General features: G+C 42.7%; 1 pseudogene; it reads left to right on the top strand.

Moving 5' to 3' along the window:
* The window catches only part of LOC148454334 (uncharacterized), a 207,515-nt pseudogene that overhangs the window by 89,862 nt on the left and 92,954 nt on the right, over nt 1-24,699 (top strand).

Below are 24,699 nucleotides of genomic sequence, written 5' to 3'. Positions count from 1 at the left end.
TACTGTAAAAGTCATTTTACTTGAGTAACATTCATGATTTTAAATATAATTTTTTTTATTGCAGGACAAATAAAGAGCAGGACACCACGAAGACTATTAGAAGACATAGTGGTAAAGGGACATTGTTCTCTGATCAAGTCAACTAAAGACGCTATTTCTTCTTACACCTCTAAAGGATTCCCAAAATCTATTCTCATTTTCTGGATAGGAGAAACCTTTTACAGATAATTTGTTTCTCATCTAATACATGATGAGTCTCATAGGAGAGAAACCGAATCTGTGCTCTGAGTGTGACAAAAGCTTTATGTATAAGTCACATCTTGTTATACATCAGAGGAGTCACACAGGAGAGAAACCATTTACATGTTCTGAATGCAGCAAGTGTTTTTCCCGTAAGTCACATCTTGTTATACATCAGAGGATACACACAGGAGAGAAACCATTTACATGTTCTGAATGCAGCAAGTGTTTTTCCAATTCATCAAATCTTATTACACATCAGAGGAGTCACACAGGAGAGAAACCATTTACATGTTCTGAATGTAGCAAGTGTTTTTCCAATTCACAAGATCTTGTTACACATCAGAGGAGTCACACAGGAGAAAAACCATTTACATGTTCTGAATGTAGCAAGTGTTTTTCCAATTCATCAAATCTTATTAAACATCAGAGGAGTCACACAGGAGAGAAACCATTTACATGTTCTGAATGTCACAAGTGTTTTTCCGATTCATCAAGTCTTGTTTCTCATCAGAGGAGTCACACAGGAGAGAAACCATTTACATGCTCTGAATGCAGCCAATGTTTTTCCCATAAGTCAGTGCTTGTTAGACATCAGAGGAGTCACACAGGAGAGAAACCATTTACATGTTATGAATGCAGCAAGTGTTTTTCCTGTAAGTCACATCTTGTTATACATCAGAGGAGTCACACAGGAGAGAAGCCATTTACATGTTCTGAATGCAGCAGGTGTTTTTCCAATTCATCAGATCTTGTTACACATCAGAGGATTCACACAGGAGAGAAACCATTTACATGTTATGAATGCAGCAAGTGTTTTTCCCGTAAGTCACATCTTGTTATACATCAGAGGAGTCACTCAGGAGAAAAACCATTTACATGTTCTGATTGCAGCAAGTGTTTTTCCCGTAAGTCACATCTTGTTATACATCAGAGGAGTCACACAGGAGAGAAACCATTTACATGTTCTGAATGTAGCAAGTGTTTTTCCAAATCATCAAATCTTGTTTCTCATCAGAGGAGTCACACAGGAGAGAAACCATTTACATGCTCTGAATGCAGCCAATGTTTTTCCCATAAGTCAGATCTTGTTACACATCAGAGGAGTCACACAGGAGAGAAATCATATAAATGCTGTGAATGTCACAAGTGTTTTAGTAGTAAAAGAACACTTATTAATCACATGAATAGACACTCTACAATCCTTAATGTTTAATGTGTTTTTTAAGTAAGTTAAATTGCATCAATTCAATATTTTTACAAGTGAGGACATTTTTAATTTCAGAATGTGACAAGTGTTTTATATAAATCAATCTTGTTAAAGACTGGATAGGAGAAATATCTACATCTTATCCTCTGCACCAGTGTAATGTAATAAACAATGTGTATGGTGACACCCCAAAATTGTGTGAAATTATTATTTATTTGAAAACTAAATTTTTACTATAATGGCATAAAACGGTGCCAGTGGCATCACGAGGGGGTGCACCAGGTGACACCATCTGAGAGGGTCACACCAAAATTGTAGAGCTGCTCTGCTATTTTATTGTCACGTCCTCAGATGGTGACACCAAGCAGCGGTGATAGATGTGCAAATGCTCATGTCATCCATACTGTACCCAGAGAGGCTGAGGGCTGCCTGGGCAAGACCCCAGTGTTATGTGAACAGGGTATAACATGCAGTCATGCCCCCATAATGTCATATACCTGGGAGCCTCACTTTTTGAGCATGAGGCCAAACTTTCTTAAGCAAGCGCACATACCTTGGGCCTGCACAGAAATAGATACAGGGGTGTAAGGCTGGAATAGGTGCACTGGGCGTTGCTATTAATAACAACTAATACAATAGTAAGCAACAAACAGAAGAGAGAATTTTCTTGGTGTAGTGCAGCATTTCTCAAACTGTGGGTCATGACCCCAGACTGGCTCACGCCCATCTCAGCAAGGGGTCGCAACTCACCCAAGTTAAATATCCTGAACTGGTCCTAAGTCCTAGGCGCCCACTGCTATGATGGTCCATAGTGGCATTTGCACAAGCAGTCCCCCGCTGGCTCCTCCATCTGACCTTTTCTGTGATTAACATGCATGTGACGTCACGATATTCGAGCATCATGATGTCACCCCATGTCAGTCACAGTAAAGGGAGCTGGTTCTCTGCTGCCCCAGCTAGTGGCAGCTTTAAGTATTAAAAAGCAAGAACATTTATTTTATAGTAAGTAAAATGAAGAACTACGGTCATATTTTAAAATAAGGTGATGTGTATAAAATGTATACATATTACCCCCATTGTCCATCTTCTCTTTATTTGTTTCATGACCAACATCTTTCTTATATATTTTTATGGCATAAAAATATCTAAGGTAGATAATGGGCAAGGATGTTAAATGTGCATACATTTTATACACATCACCCCCTTACCCAAATGCACATCATTTTATATATTTTGATGCCCATCATCTTTCTTATATATTTTTATGGTAAACATGCATATAAGGAATATGATGGTCTTAAAAATATATAAGGAGTATAAGGGCAGATTTATTATAGCAGCACAGATCGTACTGCTATAACTCTTCCACCTTTGCCTCATTACCAAGGCAAAGTATGAAGCACTAATGATGAGATGCAAGAATATCTCATCTGCTGGAGTGGGAGAGTGAATACTCCCTCCTCCTGTGATTCCTGCCTGAGCACACAGCACAGCAGCCTAGTGCTGATGCACTGTGTCTCACTCCCAGCTGGCTCCAATGGGCATGTGCAGGATCTTGAAAGCATCACAAGATCCCATGTGCAGCCCCCGGAGCCGCCAGTCCCTGCTGCAAGGGACAATTCTGTCCCTGCTATGGTGAATAGGGCAACCACTTCTTCCCCATATTGCTAGTTAATACATATACTCCATAATGATATAAAATAGGAGGGGGATTATGAAGCATAAACTGTATGTGCAATTACCCCTCCCCTCCTTGTCCATCATCCTTCTTATATATTTGTATGCCATTATATAAGAAAGATAATGGACATTACTATGAACATGGCATCTTTGTACACTGTGATACCCCATGAAGCAGGCATTGAGGCAGTGAGAACTTTCCTTACGAATGGCACACATGTGGAGCCACCTATTGATTTTGTATGTGAATTAATTGAACTTCTACTCATGTCCTATCATTTCTGTTATGGTGACTGGCATGGCGATCTGGTCTAATCTGGCCCCATCGTATACCAACCTGTACATGTATCACTATGAACAGCAACATATCCTAGGTACCTTTGGTGACAAAATTATTTGTTATAAGAGATTTATTGATGACCTATTCCTGATTTGGAAGGGCAGAGAAGTCAAATTTCTTGACATAATTGCAATTCTCAATGCACTTGATAGCCCAATAAGATTCACTGCTTGTATAGAGAAAGAGGGCCTGATTCAGAGCCGGATGCTCTGACAGAGCGCTTGCTCTAAATCAGGGCCGGCCCTCTGTTTTTGTAGAGCGGCCTCCTGGCCACTCACATAGCTGTAGGTGACCACCCACAGCGTTAGTGAGAGGCCAGGAAGATGGTCATGATGGTCAAGACCATCACGACCATTGGGCTTGTGACGAGACCCTTGTGGTAGGATCTCGTTGTCACAAGCCTTAGAGTGCTTTCGGCTCTACCAGAGCCAAAAGCTCTCCAACTGACATCACTTGTGATGTCAGTGGGGCCGGCCCCAGTTGGTAGGCATTCCCATGGGAACACCTCCATCTGGCCAACCACGCCCCCCGCCCACCCACCAGAGGGGATGTGCTGTCACTCAACATTGACAGCACGACCCCTTTGGTACGAGATCTGGAGCGACAGTTCTTTGTACACTGTGATACCCCATGAAGCAGGCATTGAGGCAGTGAGAACTATCCTTACAAATAGCACACATGTGGGGCCACCTATTGATTTTGTATGTGAATTAATTGAACTTGTACTCATGTCCAATCATTTCTGTTATGGTGATGAGTACTTTGTTCAGGTGTCTGGCATGTCGATGGGGTCTAATCTGGCCCCATCATATACCAACCTGTACATGTATCACTATGAACAGCAACATATCCTAGGTACCTTTGGTGACAAAATTATTTGTTATAAGAGATTTATTGATGACCTATTCCTGATTTGGAAGGGCAGAGAAGTCAAATTTCTTGACATAATTGCAATTCTCAATGCACTTGATAGCCCAATAAGATTCACTGCTTATATAGAGAAAAAGGGCCTGATTCAGAGCCGGATGCTCTGACAGAGCACTTGCTCTAAATCAGGGCCGGCCCTCTGTTTTTTTAGAGCGGCCTCCTGGCCGCTCGCATAGCTGTAGGTGACCACCCACAGCTTTAGTGACAGGCCAGGAAGATGGTCGTGATGGTCAAGACCATCATGACCATCGGGCTTGTGACGAGACCCTTGCGGTAGAATCTCGTTGTCACAAGCCTTAGAGTGCTTTCGGCTCTACCAGAGCCGAAAGCACTCCCACTGACATCACTTGTGATGTCAGTGGGGCCGGCCCCAGACGGTAGGCATTCCAATGGGAACACCTCCGTCTGGCCAGCCACGCCCCCAGCCCACCCACCAAAGGGGACGTGCTGTCACTCAACATCGACAGCACGCCCCCTTTGGTATGAGACCCGGAGCGACGGCTTACATGTCGCTATCCGGGTCTCGCGCATGCGCACGATGGAGCCCACTAGAAAGGGTCCCGTGCTAGTTCTGTGAAATACAGGGGGGGCCATATGCAGGACCAGCTCAGAGCCCTGTGCTGGTTGCGCTAAATACGGGGGACACCTACATCATTCGTCCCCTGTATTTTGGCAACCAGGGCAGGTTTTGAATAGCCTGGTGCTGGTTGTGTTTAATACGGTGGACCCCTATATCATTTGTCCCCTGTATTTAGCACAACCAGTACTGGGGCTCAATAGCCTGGGGCTGGTTGGTTTTTGGGGAAGGGCCACACCATTTTTTTTTTACACTGTTTTTTTTTTAAACACAGAAGTACAGACATGTCTCACTGACCCACCCATGCTTCTGTGTTTCTTTTTTTTAAACACAGATGCAGGTATCATGGATCTTCAAGATCCGACCCTTCATCTGTGTGCTGCTACCTCCCCCGGGTCCTAACACCTGCACTACCACCGCCCGCACATCCGCTGTACCACCACTGCTAATGCCCATTACTGTCCCCAGTTCATGGCCAAAGCTAAAGCCCGCCAACCCCTACCCCCTCACCCCGGCATTCCGGCCGCAGCAAATGCCGGCTTCCTGCCCCCTGGTTCCGGACCCCGCTACCGCCCACAAATGGTGGCCATCTTGCTGCACCCAAGTGAAGCCACTATGATTACACCTGCTGGAGGCTCCAACTGCGGCTGCGCAACAAGTTGAAAAGTCCTACCTACAATGGCGTATTTTTGAGGTAATAGTTTAAAGACTGTAACTTTCGAATTTACCTGGACCCCTAAAGCAAATACACTTGCACAATAGCTACCTAATAAAACAAACCCCAAGTCTAAATTCCACCCCTACCCTTAGTTTTGCCTAGCCAAAAAAAACTCCATAGACTACAGCAGAAAAGTGGTCCTAATTGAGACTGTCAGAAAAAAGTGACAGTTGAAGATTTAGATTACTCCCAAATCCTCATTTTTTATGCTTATGCCCTGAATTTGGCATGCAGCATCCAGTGACAGTTCTACCTGTACATAACAAATTTCAGATCCGTACCTCTAATAGCTTTTGAGGTGTAGCCCCTTGAACACCCTGCCCCCCCTCCAGAATTCTCTATGGAGAAATCCATTTTTTTAGATGCAGCCTTAATATAAGGGCACAACTGTGCCCTTATAATATATATATATACATATGTATATATATATATATATATATATATATATATATATATATAAAACATGTAGAGGGGCACTCAATGTTCCAATATAATAATGCCAGGGTGTCTTCCTTAAAATGGTATAGAAATTAGATGTCTGTTAGAAAACAGCAACAGGCGGCACTCCACGGACTTTGTAAATAAAGAAAGGTGACTTTATTTGAATAAAGTCACCTTTCTTTATTTACAAAGTCCGTGGAGTGCAGCCTGTTGCTGTTTTCTAACAGACATCGCATTTCTATATATATATAGATATATATATATATATATATAAATATACATATATACAGAGCATATAGGGGGTCATTCAGACCTGGTCGCAAGCACTGCTGTGCTCGCAACTGTGTCGATGGGTAACCCTGCACATGCGCAGCGTCCGCACTGCGCGTGTGCAAGCCCCAGAGCAAGAGAGAAACTCTCTCGCTCCGGAGCTTGCTACAAAAGGGGTGGCTGTCGATGTTGATCGACAGCTTGCCCCTTTTTGTAGGCAGGCCGGAGGGGGGTTCCAAAACTTAACGCCTACCATTTTGTGGGCAGCTGCACTGACATCATCAGTGATGTCAGTGGGGAGCTTCCTGCTCCATCAGAGCAGAAAGCTCCCTGGGGCTTTGCGAGTTCCCAGACCCAACCTTAGGGTCTGATCGCAAGCCATGATGGTCGCGATGGTGATCACCATCATGACCATTACCCTGGTCGCTAGCTAAGCTGTGGGTAGTAACCCACAGCTTAGCTTGTGACCAGGAGGCCACACCAAAAAAAAACAGCACCCGCCCTCTTTCAGAGAGCGATCACTTCTTGCGACCGCCCCTGAATGAGGTCCTTAGTCCTACACTCTGGAGATATAAGATTACTTAGGTGGTTGCCTGCTTAAAGTTTATCACAGATATCCCTCTGGATGCGGCACTCCACGCTTGAAGAAACATACTGTACAGCGAGCTGATATCAATGTTTCAATGCCTATATTGTTGGCATTTTCATCAGGACATAAAGACATTAACAATGCATCTTACCTTAAGTACTCACACCAAGTGATCACACAGCTGCCTCACTGGAGCGGGACCGCTCACCCACCTGGCGGTGCACACTGCTGACATCATCACGACCATGCGTGGGGTGTCAGCGTAACCAAGTGTACCATCACCATAGAAACATATAACACTGAACACAATACATATCTACAGATGGTGCTAGCAAGGGACATCTGCAACCAGATAAATAAAAGATATCATCATAATTAGGGCACAACATACAATGCAGTCAGTATAGCTTTATGTGTCCTAAAATTTGTACCAATATGAACATATGATGGCTACGATCGCAGGCTATGGCAATGGGTACATATATGTGGATATATTGTATTGTGTTCAGTGTTATATGATTCTATGGTGACGGTACACTTGATTATGCTGATGCCCCACGCATGGGCATGATGACATCAGCAGTGTGCGCCCCCGGGTGGGTGAGTTGTCCAACTCTGGTGAGACAGCTGTGTGATCACTTGGTGTGAGTACTTAAGGTAAGACACGTTGTTAATGTCTTTATGTCCTGATGAAAATGCCAACAATATAGGAATTGAAACATTTATACCAGCCCGGTTTACAGTGTGCTTCTTCATGCGTGCAGTGCTGCATCCAGGGGGATATCTGATATATATATATATATACATATATATGAATATATATTAGAGATGTGCGCCGACCCCCGTGTCTTGGTGTTGGATCTGGATCTCTCCTGGTTTTGCATCTGGATTTGTTTTGCCAAAACCTCACCTCCGTGTTTTGTTTTCATGTTTTTGATCTGGATTTTTTCTTAAAAAATCAAACAAACAGCTAAAATCACATAAAATGGGCATTTGTTTGTTCCTACAGTATTAATAACCTCAATAACATTTATTTCCACTCATTTCCAGACAATTTTGACCACCTCACAGCTTACAATATTGATTTTATTATCTAGTTAAAGGGCCAAAAGGTTGCATCCAGCTTGCTGGCTCAAAACTGATTGATGTAATAATTAATAGAGATGATGACTGTGCAAAGATGATGGTTGGGATACCCTTGAGGATTGAAGAATTGATAGTTGATACTAGAAGGTGCAGCCCCAGGCTGAATAATTAATAATAAAAAGAAATTCATTAGTGCAGCCCCTAGCTGTAAATCGATAATAAATTAAATAAAAAACAATTAATTGGTGCAGCCCCAGGCTGAATAATTAGTAATAATTTAATTTAAAAAGTAAAAAACAATTCATTGGGTGCAGAACCTGGCTGAATAAATAATAATAAAAAGAAATTAATTAGTGCAGCCCCGGGCTGTAAAATTGATCATAAATTAATTTAAAAACAAATCATTGGTTCCTAAACCAACCATAACATGAATTTAAAATGTCAGCCAGCAATGCCCCAACCAGCACATAATGGAAAGGAAAAAGGTGCAGGATGGAATAGTCCTTGGGCCCTCCCACTCACCCTTATGTTGTATATGAAACAGGACATTCACAGTTTAACAAACCAATCATTTCAGTGACAAGGACTGCCAATTGTGGCTGAAATAATTGGTTTGTTTGGAATCCCATAAAACAAGCTGCCAATGTGCATTGGACATGGAAATGAAAATGATCCCATACTCAAACTAGCTTTACATTACAAGTTCTCGTCATCCTCGTCATCCCCATCAGTGTGTACATCCTCTTCTTCACACAATATTAATTCATCCCCACTGGAATCTACCATAGGCATCTCTGTAATTTTTTTATATAATTGTTGGTAGAGGTCTTCCTCGTGGAATTTGTAATTAATTTTAATGAACATCATCTTTTCCACATTTTGAGGAAGTAACCTCCTATGCCGATCACTGACAAGGTTGCCAGCTGCACTGAAAACTCTTTCGGAGTACACACTGGAGGGTGGGCAACTTAAGTAATGCAAAGTCAGTTTGTGTATGGGCCTCCAAATTGCTTCTTTTTCCTGCCAGTACTGAAAGGGACTGTCTGATATTCCTATTAGGATATTATCTCTGAAATAGTCCTCCACCATTCTGTGAATGGAGACCATATCACACATAGACACGGTAGAAGACATGTCACTAGTAGGCAGTTCTCTCAGGCCCGACCAGATGTCATTTTTTTGGTGAATGATCTGCATTACAAGCAGGCATTCTGTAAGGAAAATGTAGTTTTTTCCTGGCAGCTGCAGAAACTGAAGGAGATGATGGCATTTCACATGTGGCTACAGTTGACAATTTTTTTCCCAACAGCTCTTTGCATAGTTTTAGATTTTGATCTGTTGGAAAAAAACTCACAAGGTAGGACTTAAACCTAGGATCCAGAATGGCAGCCAAAATATATTTTTCAGATTTCAATAGATTGACGACTCTTGGATCCTGGTGAAGTGAATCAAGGGCTTGATCCACCATTCTGACATACCTGTGCAATCGCTCTGTTTCAGTTCCTCCTTTAGTTTCTCCAGTTGTTTTTGCAAAAGTCTGATGAGGGGAATGACCTGACTCAAGCTGGCAGTGTCTGAACTAACTTCACATGTGGCAAGTTCAAAGGGTTTGAGAACCTTGCACAACACTGAAATTATTATCCACTGCACTTGAGTAAGGTGCATTCCCCCTCCACGGCCTATGTCATTGGCCATTGTATAGCCCTGGATCGCCTTTTGCTGTTCCTCCATCCACTGAAGCATATAGAGGGTAGAATTCCACTGAGTTACTACCTCTTGCTTCAACTGATGGCAGGGCAAATTTAACAGTACCTGCTGGTAATGCAATCTTCGACAAGCAATTGCTGAATGTCTAAAATGTCTGGATATTTTGTGGGCCACGGAGAGCATCTCCTGCACACCCCTGTCATTTTTAAAAAAATGTTGCACCACCAAATATTTGTGTGAGCAAAACATGGGATGTGTTGGAATTCGCCCACATGTAATGCTTTCACAGTATTGGTGGCATTGTCCGAAATAACAAATCCCGAGGAGAGTCCAAGTGGGGTAAGCCATTTAGCAATGATTTCCCTGAGTTTTTCGAAGAGGTTCTCAGTGGTATGCCTCTTAGTAAAACCAGTTATACAAAGAGTAGCCTGGCTCTATATCAGCTGTCTTTTGGTAGATGTTGCTGCTGCTGTTGCTGTTGTAGGCAATACACCTACCCAGTGGTCTGTGACAGTCATGTAATCCTTAGTTTACTCTGTCCCACTTGTCCACATATCAGTGGTCAAGTTTACAGTGGGTACAACAGCATTTCTGAGGACATTAATAAGGGTTTTTTAATGTCCTTGTACAGACTAGGAATTGCTGTTCTAACAAAGTGGAATCTAGAAGGGATCTGGTAGTGAGGACACATGACCTCAATTAACTGTTGAAAATCCACTGCAGTAATGGCGGATACTGGATGCACATGTAATACCAGCATAGCTTTTATGGCATCAGTAATCTGCTGTGCAAATGGGTGATTGCTGTCATATTTGTTTGCCCTTGCAAACAATTGTTTGACAGTTAATTGTTTTATGGAGGATACACTACTAGTCTTCCTCCTGGTTCCCTTCTGGGATGAAGATCCATTCACAGCAACAGCAGCAGCACCAGGCATAGTCATCAAGGATCCTTCTGAGGAATCATGGATAGGAGAGGAGTCAATCATGCTTCGCATAACAACATTGGATGCAGCAGTACTAGTCCCGATGACGAATGAGGATGTTGATGATAAAGGTGTTGGTGTTGTAGATCGAAGGTGCTTGGATCCCATAGAGAGGGAGCAGGAAGGTGACACTGGACTTGTTACATTTTCAGTTTTGAAACTTGGCGATATACACTTTGATATTTGATGAATGCGCTCCAAGTGATGTAACAAGGAGGACGTTCTTAGGTGGTTTTGGTCCCTCCGTCTACTCACTCTTTTTTGGCAATGGTTACATATGGCTTGACAACTGTTGTCCGGATTGGGGCTGAAATAATTCCACACATGAGAAGTGGATTTTTTTGTCTTTTGCCCTGGCATGATAACAATGGGCTTTGGCTTTTTCAATCAATGGGCAACAGCTGTTGCCTTACTTACACAAAGGACATCCTTGGCATATGGATAATTTGAAAATAGTAGTAAACTTAATTGAAGGGTGATTTCATTCAAATAACATGACCAATAAACAATTTCTTGTGCATAATATTCTGGCAGAAAGTGTCTGATTAGACATTCTATACACCCTGAATTTAATGGTGTATAAGGATAATTACTCCCAGATGTTGATTTAAATCTAATAGTAAATAACAGAATTGTATGAATGAATATGGGCATGTCAATATGCTGATATACAAAAGAACTGCGCTATCTGATGAATGGGCATTTATGAGCCCATATAGGAATTCCCTATAGGAGTAATTATATAGTATGGTAACATCTTGTAATGTGTTAATACATAATGAGCCAAGCTATTAGGTGGACTGACAATTAACTAATGAGCCTATATAAGGGTTCTTTATGTGGACACATGATTATATTTTATGCTAACATCCCTCAGAAACAACGTTTAACACACTTGATAATTAATTGACTTAATTTTGGAAATATTCACCATTGAATCTATTATATGTGACTTATGTGTGCCACTCTCATGAATTTAAATTGGATATTTAAACACATGTTCCTACTGAAGCAATTAGACACACAGTCACAAATAGTAACAGTCAATCTTTATTATAACACAGTAGGTCAGGACACACATGTCGCATTCTATTTTTTAATCTCATTTTCTTTCTTTATCACACTTATTAATTTTTAAACTATTTTCGCTGTTCCTCTTTCCTAATAGGGTATTAGCCTGTGACATTAATAAAAGTTACGTTTTAATTACAGTGCACCACATATGACATTTCACCTCTGCTTCTCTTCTCCTGTCATGTGACAGCCCTCCATATTTTCTACAGACTTGAAGCAGTGTCATAAGCACCAATAGTGTAGCCAAGGTGCGGTTACAAAATTCAAACACGTGCAGTCGTGCACACACAGAAACTAAATTGACAATAAATATTTTTCTTTTTATTTGCCGGTCCAGAATTTGAGTCCAGAGCACCGATTGATGATGACTGGAGTCGGGAAGCACTAGGATGCATTGCTGTATCTTGTGTGGTAAGCCTAACACGGACACACACACAGAAGATAAATTGACAATAAATACTTATATATTTTTTTTTTTTGACGGTCCAGAATTTGGGCCCAGAGCACCGATTGATGATGACTGGAGTCGGGCAGCACTAGGTTGCATTGCTGTATCTTGCGCAGCTTAGCCTAACATGCACACAGACACAAAAGATAAATTGACAATATATATATATATATTGTTTTTTTATGGTCCAGAAGTTGGGCACAGAGCACCGATTGATGACGACTGGACTCAGGCAGCACTAGGTTGTGTTGCTGTATCTTGTGAGGCTAAGCCTAACATGCACACACACAACGAAGATAAATTGACAATATATATATATTTTTTGACAGTCCAGAATTTGGGCCCAGATGGACGCAGCAGACAGCACAGCACCAGCCCAGATGGATCAGCACCAGCCCAGATGGACACAGCAGACAGCACAGCAGCAGCCCAGATGGATCAGCAACAGCCCAGATGGACACAGCAGACATCACAGCACCAGCCCAGATGGTTCAGCACCAGCCAGATGGATGCAGCAGAAAACAGAGCACCAGCCCAGATGGACACAGCAGACAGCACAGCACCAGCCCAGATGGACACAGCAGACAGCACAGCACTAGCCCACATGGATCAGCAACAGCCCAGATGGACACAGCAGACAGCACAGCAGTGACAGCACCAGATGGATCAGCAGTGCACCAGCCCAGGACACAGCAGACAGCACCAGCACCTCTCCAAGCCCTATACTACCCACCCTCCCTGTTCAGTCTCCACACCTAGAATGAAATGGCATCCACCGTGTGGTCCCTTATATACAACATAGATTATAAAGATGAAAGCACTTCTTGAGATCCGAGTCAGATGGGAAACCCCGACTCGGATCTGAAAAATTTGGGTGGGTTCGGATCATCTCTAATATATACTGTATATATATATATATATATAAATATATATATATATATATATAAATAAATGTATATATATATATATTTTTTTTTTTTTTCTTTTGTTTGTAATAAGGGATCTACCTATCTATCTATATATCTATTTCTCTACATCTATATAGTCTCTATCAGTAATGTTGTAGCATGTGAACTGTATCTATTTACTCTCTATCAGTATGGTGGGTCCATGAGTATAAACTTACTAAATGTTCTTTATCAGTATGGATAAAAGTATTCAAAATGAGTCTTGTTTTTATTTGTATAATTAAAAATCATAACAATATATTTGATTTAAATTTTCTCAACCGTCTCCCATAGGAGGTGAGCTGACTTTTTCCTTTTTCTTTAGTATATATATAAAAGGGTACGTAGGAGGCAGATTCTTCATAGTATCTTACATATTACTCTGTGCAACAGGTTAGTATATATAAAGGGGTATCTAGGTGGCAGCTCTATCATTGTATCTTACATATTACTCTGTGAATCAGGTTAGTTTATATAAAGGGGTATCTAGGTGCAAGCTCCATCATAGTATCTTACATATTACTCTGTGCATCAGGTTAGTTTATATAAAGGGGTATCTAGGTGCAAGCTCCATCATAGTATCTTACATATTACTCTGGGCATCAGGTTAGTATAAATAAAGGGGTATCTAGGTGGCAGCTCTATCATAGTATCTTACATATTACTCTGTGCATCAGGTTAGTATATATGAAGGGGTATCTAGGTGGCAGCTCCATCATAGTATCTTACATATTACTCTGTGCATCAGGTTAGAATATATGAAGGGGTATCTAGGTGGCAGCTCCATCATAGTATCTTACATATTACTCTGTGCATCAGGTTAGTATATATAAAGGGGTATCTAGGTGACAGCTCCATCATAGTATCTTACATATTACTCTGTGCATCAGGTTAGTATATATAAAAGGGTAACTAGGTGACAGCTCCATCATAGTATCTTACATATTACTCTGTGCATCAGGTTATTATATAAAAAAGGGGTATCTAGGTGGCAGCTCCATCAGAGTATATTACATATTACTCTGTGCATCTGGTTAGTATATATAAAGGGGTATCTAGATGGCAGCTCCATCATAGTATCTTACATATTACTCTGTGCATCAGGTTAGTATATATAAAGGGGTATCTAGGTGGCAGCTCTATCATAGTATCTTACATATTACTCTGTGCATCAGGTTAGTATATATGAAAGGGTATCTAGGTGGCTGCTCCATCATAGTATCTTACATATTACTCTGTGCATCAGGTTAGTATATATAAAGGGTTATCTAGGTGACCTCTCCATCATAGTATCTTACAAATTACTCTCTGCATCAGGTTGTATATATAAAGGGCTATCTAGGTGACAGCTCCATCATAGTATCTTACATATTACTCTGTGCATCAGGTTAGTATATATAAACGGGTATCTAGGTGACAGCTCCATCATAGTATCTTACATATACTCTGTGCATCAGGTTATTATATAAAAAAGGGGTATCTAGGTGGCAGCTCCATCATAGTATATTACATATTACTCTGTGCATCAGGTTAGTATATATAAAGGGTTATCTAGATGGCAGCACCATCATAGTATCTTACATATTACTCTGTGCATCAGGTTAGTATATATAAAGGGGAATCTAGGTGACAGCTCCATCATCATATCTAACATATTACTGTGTGCATCAGGTTAGTATATTTAAAGTGGTATCTAGGTGGTAGCTCTATCATAGTATCTTACATATTACTCTGTGCATCAGGTTAGAATATATAAAGGGGTATCTAGGTGGCAGCTCCATAGTATCTTACATATTACTCTGGGCATCAGGTTAGTATATATAAAGGGGTATCTAGGTGGCAGCTCTATCATAGTATCTTACATATTACTCTGGGCATCAGGTTAGTATATATGAAGGGGTATCTAGGTGGCAGCTCCATCATAGTATCTTACATATTACTCTGTGCATCAGGTTAGAATATATGAAGGGGTATCTAGGTGGCAGCACCATCATAGTATCTTACATATTACTCTGTGCATCAGGTTAGTATATATAAAGGGGTATCTAGGTGACCTTTCCATCATAGTACCTTACATATTACTCTGTGCATCAGGTTAGTATATATAAAGGGGTATCTAGGTGACAGCTCCATCATAGTATCTTACATATTTGTGCATCAGGTTAGTATATATGAAAGGGTATCTAGGTGGCTGCTCCATCATAGTATCTTACATATTACTCTGTGCATCAGGTTAGTATATATAAAGGGTTATCTAGGTGACCTCTCCATCATAGTATCTTACAAATTACTCTCTGCATCAGGTTGTATATATAAAGGGGTATCTAGGTGACAGCTCCATCATAGTATCTTACATATTACTCTGTGCATCAGGTTAGTATATATAAAGGGGTATCTAGGTGACAGCTCCATCATAGTATCTTACATATGCTCTGTGCATCAGGTTATTATATAAAAAAGGGGTATCTAGGTGGCAGCTCCATCATAGTATATTACATATTACTCTGTGCATCAGGTTAGTATATATAAAGGGGTATCTAGATGGCAGCTCCATCATAGTATCTTACATATTACTCTGTGCATCAGGTTAGTATATATAAAGGGGAATCTAGGTGACAGCTGCATCATCATATCTAACTTATTACTGTGTGCATCAGGTTAGTATATTTAAAGTGGTATCTAGGTGGTAGCTCTATCATAGTATCTTACATATTACTCTGTGCATCAGGTTAGAATATATAAAGGGGTATCTAGGTGGCAGCTCCATAGTATCTTACATATTACTCTGGGCATCAGGTTAGTATATATAAAGGGGTATCTAGGTGTCAGCTCCGTCACAGTATCTTACATATTACTCTGTGCATCAGGTTAGAATATATAAAGGGGTATCTTGGTGGCAGCTCCATATTATCTTACATATTACTCTGGGCATCAGTTTAGTATATATAAAGGGGTATCTAGGTGTCAGCTCTGTCATAGTATCTTACATATTACTCTGTGCATCAGGTTAGTATATATAAAGGTGTACCTAGGTTTCAGCTCCATCATAGTATCTTACATATTACTCTGTGCATCAGGTTAGTATATAAAGGGGTATCTAGGTGGCAGCTCCATAGTATCTTACATATTACTCTGGGCATCAGGTTAGTATATATAAAGTGGTATCTAGGTGTCAGCTCCATCATAGTATCTTACATATTACTCTGTGCATCAGGTTAGTATATATAAAGGTGTACCTAGGTGTCAGCTCCATCATAGTATCTTACATATTACTCTGTGCATCAGGTTAGTATATATAAAGGGGTATCTATGTGTCAGCTCCATCATAGTATCTTACATATTTCTCTGTGCATCAGGTTAGTATATATAAAGGGGTATCTAGGTGTCAGCTCCATCATAGTATCTTGCATATTTCTCTGTACTATGTGTAAAGAATATAACCGCACCAGTAGAAATGACCTTCTCCTCTAATTGTACCTGAATCTTATAAATAATTAGAGATGTTGAAGAGGTGCTACCCACTAACAAAAGCAAATTTCAAAAAAGAGCAGAGGATAGTATCAGGGTGCACTGGTCATATCATTAAAATGTAACTTTTATTATTTTGATCTTTTTCTCCTGAACTGCCAGGTGTAGTAGCGAGTCCGACTGTGTGCCTGTGGCAGAATGGAGAAGTGGAGGAGGATATAGTGTTGGGTAACAATCAGATGTGATGACGTCCGAAAACATCACTGGAAAAATTGTAGAATTTAATAACTATCCCTTAAACTGATGAATAGATCAATAAGATTATTGTAAATAAGTTTTATAACAGCAGCCACTGCAGCAGCAGATGATCAGTACTTGTTACAAATATAACAACTGCAATAACAATTTTAAAACAATTCAATACTGCTATACAAAGGCATCTATATGGATACTATTTGTCTATTTATATTTTATACACACTACCTTAACAGCACTAGTATAGAAGCTATTCTCAAAGTTCACTGAGGATAAGAGTTTTCGGCAATTAGCAGCCAGCCGTGACTGCTGTAGATAAGAACAGGGGAATAGCTCCTTCTAATGCATGTACACTAAGGAACACTGCTACAGGAATGTACCTGCAAAAAACATAATTTTCTTTGTTTAAGATAACTGGTTAAACAATACCATCAGAGTAACAAGATTTATGTGCATTGAGCAAATAGTCTGTAATACTGGGTTTGGGATTCGCTTCGGGGTGGTGGTGGTGGTGGTGTTGTGGGATATAGGGGATTGGATGATGGAGGGGGGAAGGTGTGAGGACAGAAAAAGGAGGGAGGGGGGAGAGAGAGAGAAAGAGATGGGGGTCCAGGTGTGGATGGTGCTGCACCGTACAGTAGGGGTACCTGATCCTACTATTGGATAGATATGGTAAGATTGGAGGGTACGTGCGCTCCCTGGTTGTGTGTGTGTGTATTGGTGGGAAGAGGGAGGAGGGAAAAAATGGGGGGAGGTTGGGGGGAGCAGATGGCTGTGTATTGTGGTGGATTTGTTGTGGTAGAACATAAATACTGGAGGCTGGATGGATGGTGGAAGAAACAAATACATTTATTTGTATCTGTGTGTGCACATAGAGGGTGGTAGTTGCTCAGTAGGAGGCACAGTGCTCCTGGAGGATAAATGGCTCTTAGATGGTTCGTGGCAGCACACACTGCCCAGTTTTTGGTGATATTGGGTGACAGGGCGTATCCACAGTGTGGGGAGTAGGGTCAACCCTTTCAGGGGGCTCCTTGACATGCGGTCCTGACTACTGCATGCTTCCCTGCTGGACCTATGGCCGACAGACTTCTGAACTGGGATGCCCTGTTGGAGGTGATCAGGGGTACTCCCACTTTGCATCGTCCCACACTGGTGAGGAAAATGGGTGCTGACCTACCGGTAGGTGCCCAGGTCCATTGGTGTGGGATCAGTTCTTCTAAAGTCCAGTATGATGCCACGATGGGGGATGTGCACTGCTTCAGTGGCTCACGTCTGTGGATGCAGTGCAGGTGAAACCTGTGGTGTGTGCGGTGGTGTGATGAGCATGTGCAGCGCTGTCATATGGAAGAGGCTGGGGCTGGTGTGAGTGGGGACCAGTGTCCAGTTAAGCGCAGCTGCTGCCGTTCAGGTGCCCAGATTGGGGCGGATGTAGATGCAGGTGGGTTCAAGATGGGTAGGTATCTGGGGGTTCCCAATGCATTTCGGCACAGGTGCCTTCTTCAAGGAGGTGTGAGATGATCAATGCTTCTGAGGTACTTATGTAGTGCACTTCTGGGGGTGGAGGTGTGGTCAGGTGACTGAAGGAGCCAATGGTGTGTTTGAGAGGTAATGCAGTGCAGGTGTGTGCAGGGACTTGCTGAATGGTGATGAGGTGCAGGTGTGTGCAGGGACTTGCTGAATGGTGAATGGTGATGAGGTGCAGGTGTGTGTAGGGATTTGCTGAATGGTGATGAGGTGCAGGTGTGTGCAGGGACTCACGGTTCTGCCTACATACTGTAGGTTGAATGTGCATCTTAATAGGTAAACTACGTGGCTGGTGTTGCAGGATATGTGTTCCTGTATCTTGTATGTATTACCTGTTTTGGCGGAGGTGAAAGTGGTAGTAGGTTTTGTGCTTCTGTAATCTAGAGTGCTGTAATTGCTGCATGTGCCGCAATGATAGAAGCCATTGCGGACGGGCTGCTTGGTAAGGGTCATTTGTTTGAGGGTAGGTGGTGGGATGTGGTTTGAGACTAATTTGCTTTTGATGTCTGGAGCTTTTCTGTATATTATCATGGGGCGTCGTGGGAGTGTGTCTGTGAGTGATTCGTCTTTTAGGAGCAGATTCCAGTGTTTCTGAATGATGTGTTTAATCAGTCCTGCACTTTCGTTGTATTGTGTGATGAATGGGATGGTGTCTTGCATGTGTTTTTCTTTGTTCTTGTTGTAAGTGAGTAGTGGTCCTCTTTCTTCATTCCCTATCATCTGTAATGTATGTTGTAGTGAGTCTGTGTTGTGTTTTTTTCTCTGTGAATTGTTGTTTGACTTTTTCTCCTTGTTCATAGTAATCGGTGATATTTGTACAGTTCCGTCTTATGCATTTAAATTGGACCACTGGTATGTTCTGGAGCCAATTGGGGTGGTGACCACTGTATGACAGAATGTAGCTGTTTACGTCAACTTGTTTGAGATAGGTTTTGGTGTGGTTCTTGTGTTCTTTGATGAAGATGTGTAAGTTAAGGAAATTGTTGTTGGATTGGCTGTATTGGGATGTGGAGTGAAGATTCCTGTCATTGTTGTTGATGTGTGTAAGACAATCTTTGAGGGTGTCTAGGGGTCCTTTCCAAATGCAGAATATGTTGTCTATGTACCTTGTCTAGAGGACTAGATTTGCTCCCCAGTTATGCCCCGACCAGATGTTGGATTCCTCCCAACTGCTCATAAAAAGGTTGGCATAACTGGGTGCAAATCGGGTCTCCATGTTGGTCCCCGTCTTCTGTCAGTGATAGTTGCCGTCAAACCAGAAATAGTTGTGTGTTAGTATATAGTTGATGCTATCCAAGATGACCTGTGTCTGTCGGGGGTCTAGTGTTGGGTCTTTGTCTAGGAAATGGTGTATACTGTTTAATCCTTGTGTGTGGTCGATGATGGTGTATAGTGATGTGACATTGCTTGTTACAAGACAGTGGTCATCACCCCAAGTGACTCCTTCCAGTATTTGGAGTATGTGTGCCATGTCCTGTATGTAGGATGGTTGTTGTTTGATGTACGGTTGCAATAGATGGTCTATGTATTGTGACAGGTTTGCAGTCATGGAATTGATTCCAGATATGATGGGTCTACCTGGGGGGTTTGTGATGTCTTTATGTATTTTGGGGAGGTAGTAGAAGACGGGGATGATGGGGTGTGGGTTGTGTATGAAATCGTGTTCATGTTTTGTGAGGATGTCGTCTTTGAGTCCTGTTCTGAGTATGCTGTTTAGTTCATTGTGGAATGCCTGGGTTGGGTCTTTGTTTAATGTTTCATATGTATGTTTATCTTGTAGAAGTCTCTGTGATTCCCTGATGTAGTCTGTTTTGTTGAGTAGCACTGTGCCTCCACCCTTGTCTGCTGGTTTGATTATAAGGTTGTGGTTTTGTTGTGGTCTTTTGAGGGCTTTCTGTTCGTTTATGGTTAGGTTTTTGATGTGGTTTTTCTTTGGTGTTGGTATTCTATTGATATCGTCCATGACTAGTTTTTCGAATGTGTGTATAAGTGTCCTTTTAAGTGGCTGGAGTAGAACTTGGATGGTGGCTTCAATATGGTGTGTTTGTAGTTGTCTGGTTCGGGTGGTGGTTTGGTGGCGGGGTGTGTCATGAAGTATTTTTTCAGTGTTAGGCGTCGTACGAATTTGTGAACATCTAGATAAATTTCTAATTTGTTGAGTGCTTCTGTGGGGCAAATTTCAGTCCTTTCTTGGATAGTGATGTGTCCTCTTTGGAAAGTTGATGTTCGCTGAGGTTGAAAATCCCTGTAGTGGGTGTCATTGTGGGTATTTGGGGTGTGTGGTGTGGTTTTCCTCTTTGTCCTCCTCTACATCCTCATCTAATTGGTTTAGTTTTCTTTTTTGGCTCATTGGTGTTTGTGTTGGGTGTCGTGTTGTTGATGGACAGGTATGACTAAAAAATTGAGTGACCATTGTTCTTGGTTTGGGTGTTTTTCTTTGGTTATGTTGTCTGCTGTCTGTGTTTGTTGTGGTTGGTGGCCCTCTTGGTCTGATGGGTTGGGGATTGTGTGGTCGCCCCTGATGGTGGTGATCCACCCTTATTCCAGTGAGTCTCGCTAGGTTTTCGTATTGTGTGTCTTGGTCGTTATCTTCAATCTCGTATATGCTGAATGAGGTGTCGGGTACTGAACTTGTGTCGGATGCTGGTAGGGTGTCTGTGTCTTTGTTTGTAGAGTGTTCCAGTGTTTTGTGAACTTTGTGGATTTTGGACATATACTGTTGGTATGTGAGTTTTAGTTTTCTGTATATTGGTGTGTCATTGGGAGATGTGTTGGATTCTATGTTCTGTGAAAGTGGGTGTGTCTGTGTCTTGTTAGTGTTGTTTATCCTGGGTTTGTGTGTTTGTTTCTTGGTTCGGGTTGCCTCTGTGTGTTCTCTGTGTGTCTTGGGTGCTGAGGCTGTGTTGTTGCACAGTATTTTGGATTTCTTCCATTCTATGATGTTTGCCTCTGTTTTGTGTAGTTTATCTTTAGTGATTGAAACGAGTTTCCTGAACTCTATTTCCTCTTTGTATGGTTCTAGAGATTGGTCGAGTTTGTGAATGTTTGTGTTGAGATGCTGTAGTTCTGTTTTATGTGTATCGATAATAAGTTAGATAAAAAATTTTGAGCACTCATGCAGGATGGAGTTCCATTGTTGCATGAAGGATATGTTGTCGTTGCTGTGGGAGGGTGATTTGTGTATGTTGAGTCCTTTGGGAATTATGTTATGATCAAGGTACCATTGTAGGATGTGTGTGTACCACCAAATTTTTGTTTCTCAAGTGAATAACTTTTCCAGGTGTAGGTATGTGTGGCAGAAAGTGTCGCTGCTGTGTTGTAGGGATTCCCTCTGTTCTAGTTCTTGTATGAGGTGTTGTGCCCTATCTAATCTGGTGGCCCTGAAATCAAAAAGGCCCATGTGTTAAGTATCTAGTGATGATTGTGTTGGGTACACAATCGTGTATTGGTATGTTTGTGTAACTGGTGGTGTGTTTCCACTCACTGTCGATGTTGCAATCCTCGGTACTCTGATTAATAATAGTCAGTAATACTGGGTTTGGGATGCACTTCAGGGTGGTGGTGGTGTTGTTGGATATAGGGGGTTGGATGATGGAGGGGGGAAGGTGTGAGGAGATAAAAAGGAGGGAGGGGGGAGAGAGAGAGAGGGGGTCCAGGTGTGGATGGTGCTGCACCGTACAGTAGGGGTACCTGATCCTACTATTGGATAAATATGGTAATATTGGAGGGTACGTGCGCTCCTTGGTTGTGTGTGTGTGTCTTGGTGGGGAGAGGGAGGAGGGAAAAAACCGGGGGGAGGTTGGGGGGAGCAGATGGCTGTGTGTTGTGGTGGATGTGTTGTGGTAGAACAGAAATACTGGAGGCTGGATGGATGGTGGAAGAAACAAATACATTTATTTGTATCTGTATGTGCACATAGAGGGTGGTAGTTGCTCAGTAGAAGGCACAGTGCTCCTGGAAGATAAATGTCTCTTAGATAGTTCATGGCAGCACACACTGCCCAGTTGTTGGTGATTTCAGGTGACAGGGCATATCCACAGTTTGGGGAGTAGGGTCAACCCTTTTAGGGGGCTCCTTGACATGCGGTCCTGACTACTGCATGCTTCCCTGCTGGACCTATATTCGATAGACTTCTGAAATGGGATGCCCTGTTGGAGGTGATATGGGGTGCTCCCACTTTGTGGCGTCCTGCACTGGTGAGGAGAATGGGTGCTGACTTACCGGTAGGTGCCCAGGTCCACTGGTGTGGGATCAGTTTTTCTCAAAGTCCAGTATGATGCCGTGGTGGGGGACATGCACTGTTTCAGTGGCTCATGTCCATAGATGCAGTGCAGGTGAAACCTGTGCTGCATGCGGTGGTGTGATAAGCGTGTGCAATGATGTTGTTTGGCAGAGGCTGGGGCTGGTGTGAGTGGGGACCAGTGTCCGGTTAAGCGCAGCTGCTGCCGTTCAGGTGCCCAGATTGGGGCGGATGTAGATGCAGGTGGGTTCAAGATGGGTAGGTATCTGGGGGTTCCCAATGCATTTCAGCACAGGTGCCTTCTTCAAGGAGGTGTGAGATGATCAATGCTTCTGAGGTACTTATGTAGTGCCCTTCTGGGGGTGGAGGTGTGGTCAGGTGACTGAAGGGGCCAATGGTGTGTTTGAGAGGTAATGCAGTGCAGGTGTGTGCAGGGATTTGCTGAATGGTGATGCGGTGCAGGTGTGTGCAAGGACTAGCTGGAGTGATAAGTGTAATCAGATTAGACCAATGGTGTGTTTGAATGGTAATAAGGTACAGGTGTGTGCAGGGACTTGCTGAATGGTGATGAGGTGCAGGTGTGTGCAGGGACTGGTTGGAGTAATGAGTGTAATCAGATTAAACCAATGGTGTTTGAATGGTAATGTGGTGCAGGTGTGTGCAGGGACTTGCTGAATGGTGATGAGGTGCAGGTTTGTGCAGGGGCTGGTTGGAGTAATGAGTGTAATCAGATTAAACCAATGGTGTTTGAATGGTAATGTGGTGCAGGTGTGTGCAGGGACTTGCTGAATGGTGAATGGTGATGAGGTGCAGGTGTGTGCAGGGACTTGCTGAATGGTGAATGCTGATGAGGTGCAGGTGTGTGCAGGAACTGGCTGGAGTGATGAGTGTTTTTTATTATTTTTTTATTTTTTCATTTTGCAGTGCAGGTGTGTGCAGGGACTTGCTGAATGGTGATGAGGTTCAGGTGTGTGCAGGGGCTGATTGCGTGGTGGTTACTAATGTACAGGTTGGGGTTGGGTGTGTCTTATGTGTGTGATTGGGATGGGTTATAGTTGTGTGTTGTGAAGTATGATGGTTTTTAGTGTATGGTGTCATCCTATGGAGTTGCAGTGGAGCAATAACTTTAGTCTTATGTTGGGGTGGTGGTTGGTTTGGGTGTGCATTATTTTTGGAGATGATAGACTGGATTTCATTGTCTATGTTGAGACCGTGGGTTGTGGTACTTCAGAAGCATTGATCATCTCACACCACCATGAAGAAGGCACCTGTGCCGAAATGCATTGGAGACCCCCAGATACCTACCCATCTTGAACCCACCTGCATCTACATCCGCCCCAATCTTGGCACCTGAACGGCAGCAGCTACGCTTAACCGGACGCTGGTCCCCCTCTCACACCAGCCCCAGCCCCAGCCTCTACCAAATGACAGCACTACATGTGCTCATCACACCACCGCATGCAGCACAGGTTTCACCTGCACTGCATCCACGGACGTGAGCCACTGAAACAGTGCACGTCCCCCCCCCGCAGCATCTGCTTTCCTCTCAATACTGGTGGTACATTTGCCCAAGGCCGGATTATAGGCAGGGCGACAGGGGCGATCGTCCAGGGGCCCCCACACCCTTTCCCCTGCCCCTACTACTTAGACCGGCACTGCGGTGTTCCTCAGCAGGCAAGTCAGCCGCACAGTGCTGAGCACTAGGGCTCAGAGTGCTCCACTACTCCGGCCAGTGGCAGGCAGGCTATGTGCGGGCGTGACATCAGAGGTCACACCGCGCAGCCCCACTCCAGCCCACCTGGCCTCAACCGCATCTGATCGGACCCTGCCTGAAGCCCACGGAGGTGAGCAGACAGGAGGGTGACGAGTATGATAAGTGAAATAATGTTTTGGTTTTTTTTAAGTGTGGTGCTGCTGGGCTGGCTGTGGGTGGCACACTATTTTATTATATATATTTATGTATATATATATAT

This window comes from Taudactylus pleione, unplaced genomic scaffold, assembly GCF_031769625.1.
Source record: "Taudactylus pleione unplaced genomic scaffold, aTauple2 ptg001005l, whole genome shotgun sequence".
Classification (NCBI taxonomy): Eukaryota; Metazoa; Chordata; class Amphibia; order Anura; family Myobatrachidae; genus Taudactylus; species Taudactylus pleione.
This window is presented reverse-complemented; position numbering and strand designations above follow the sequence as displayed.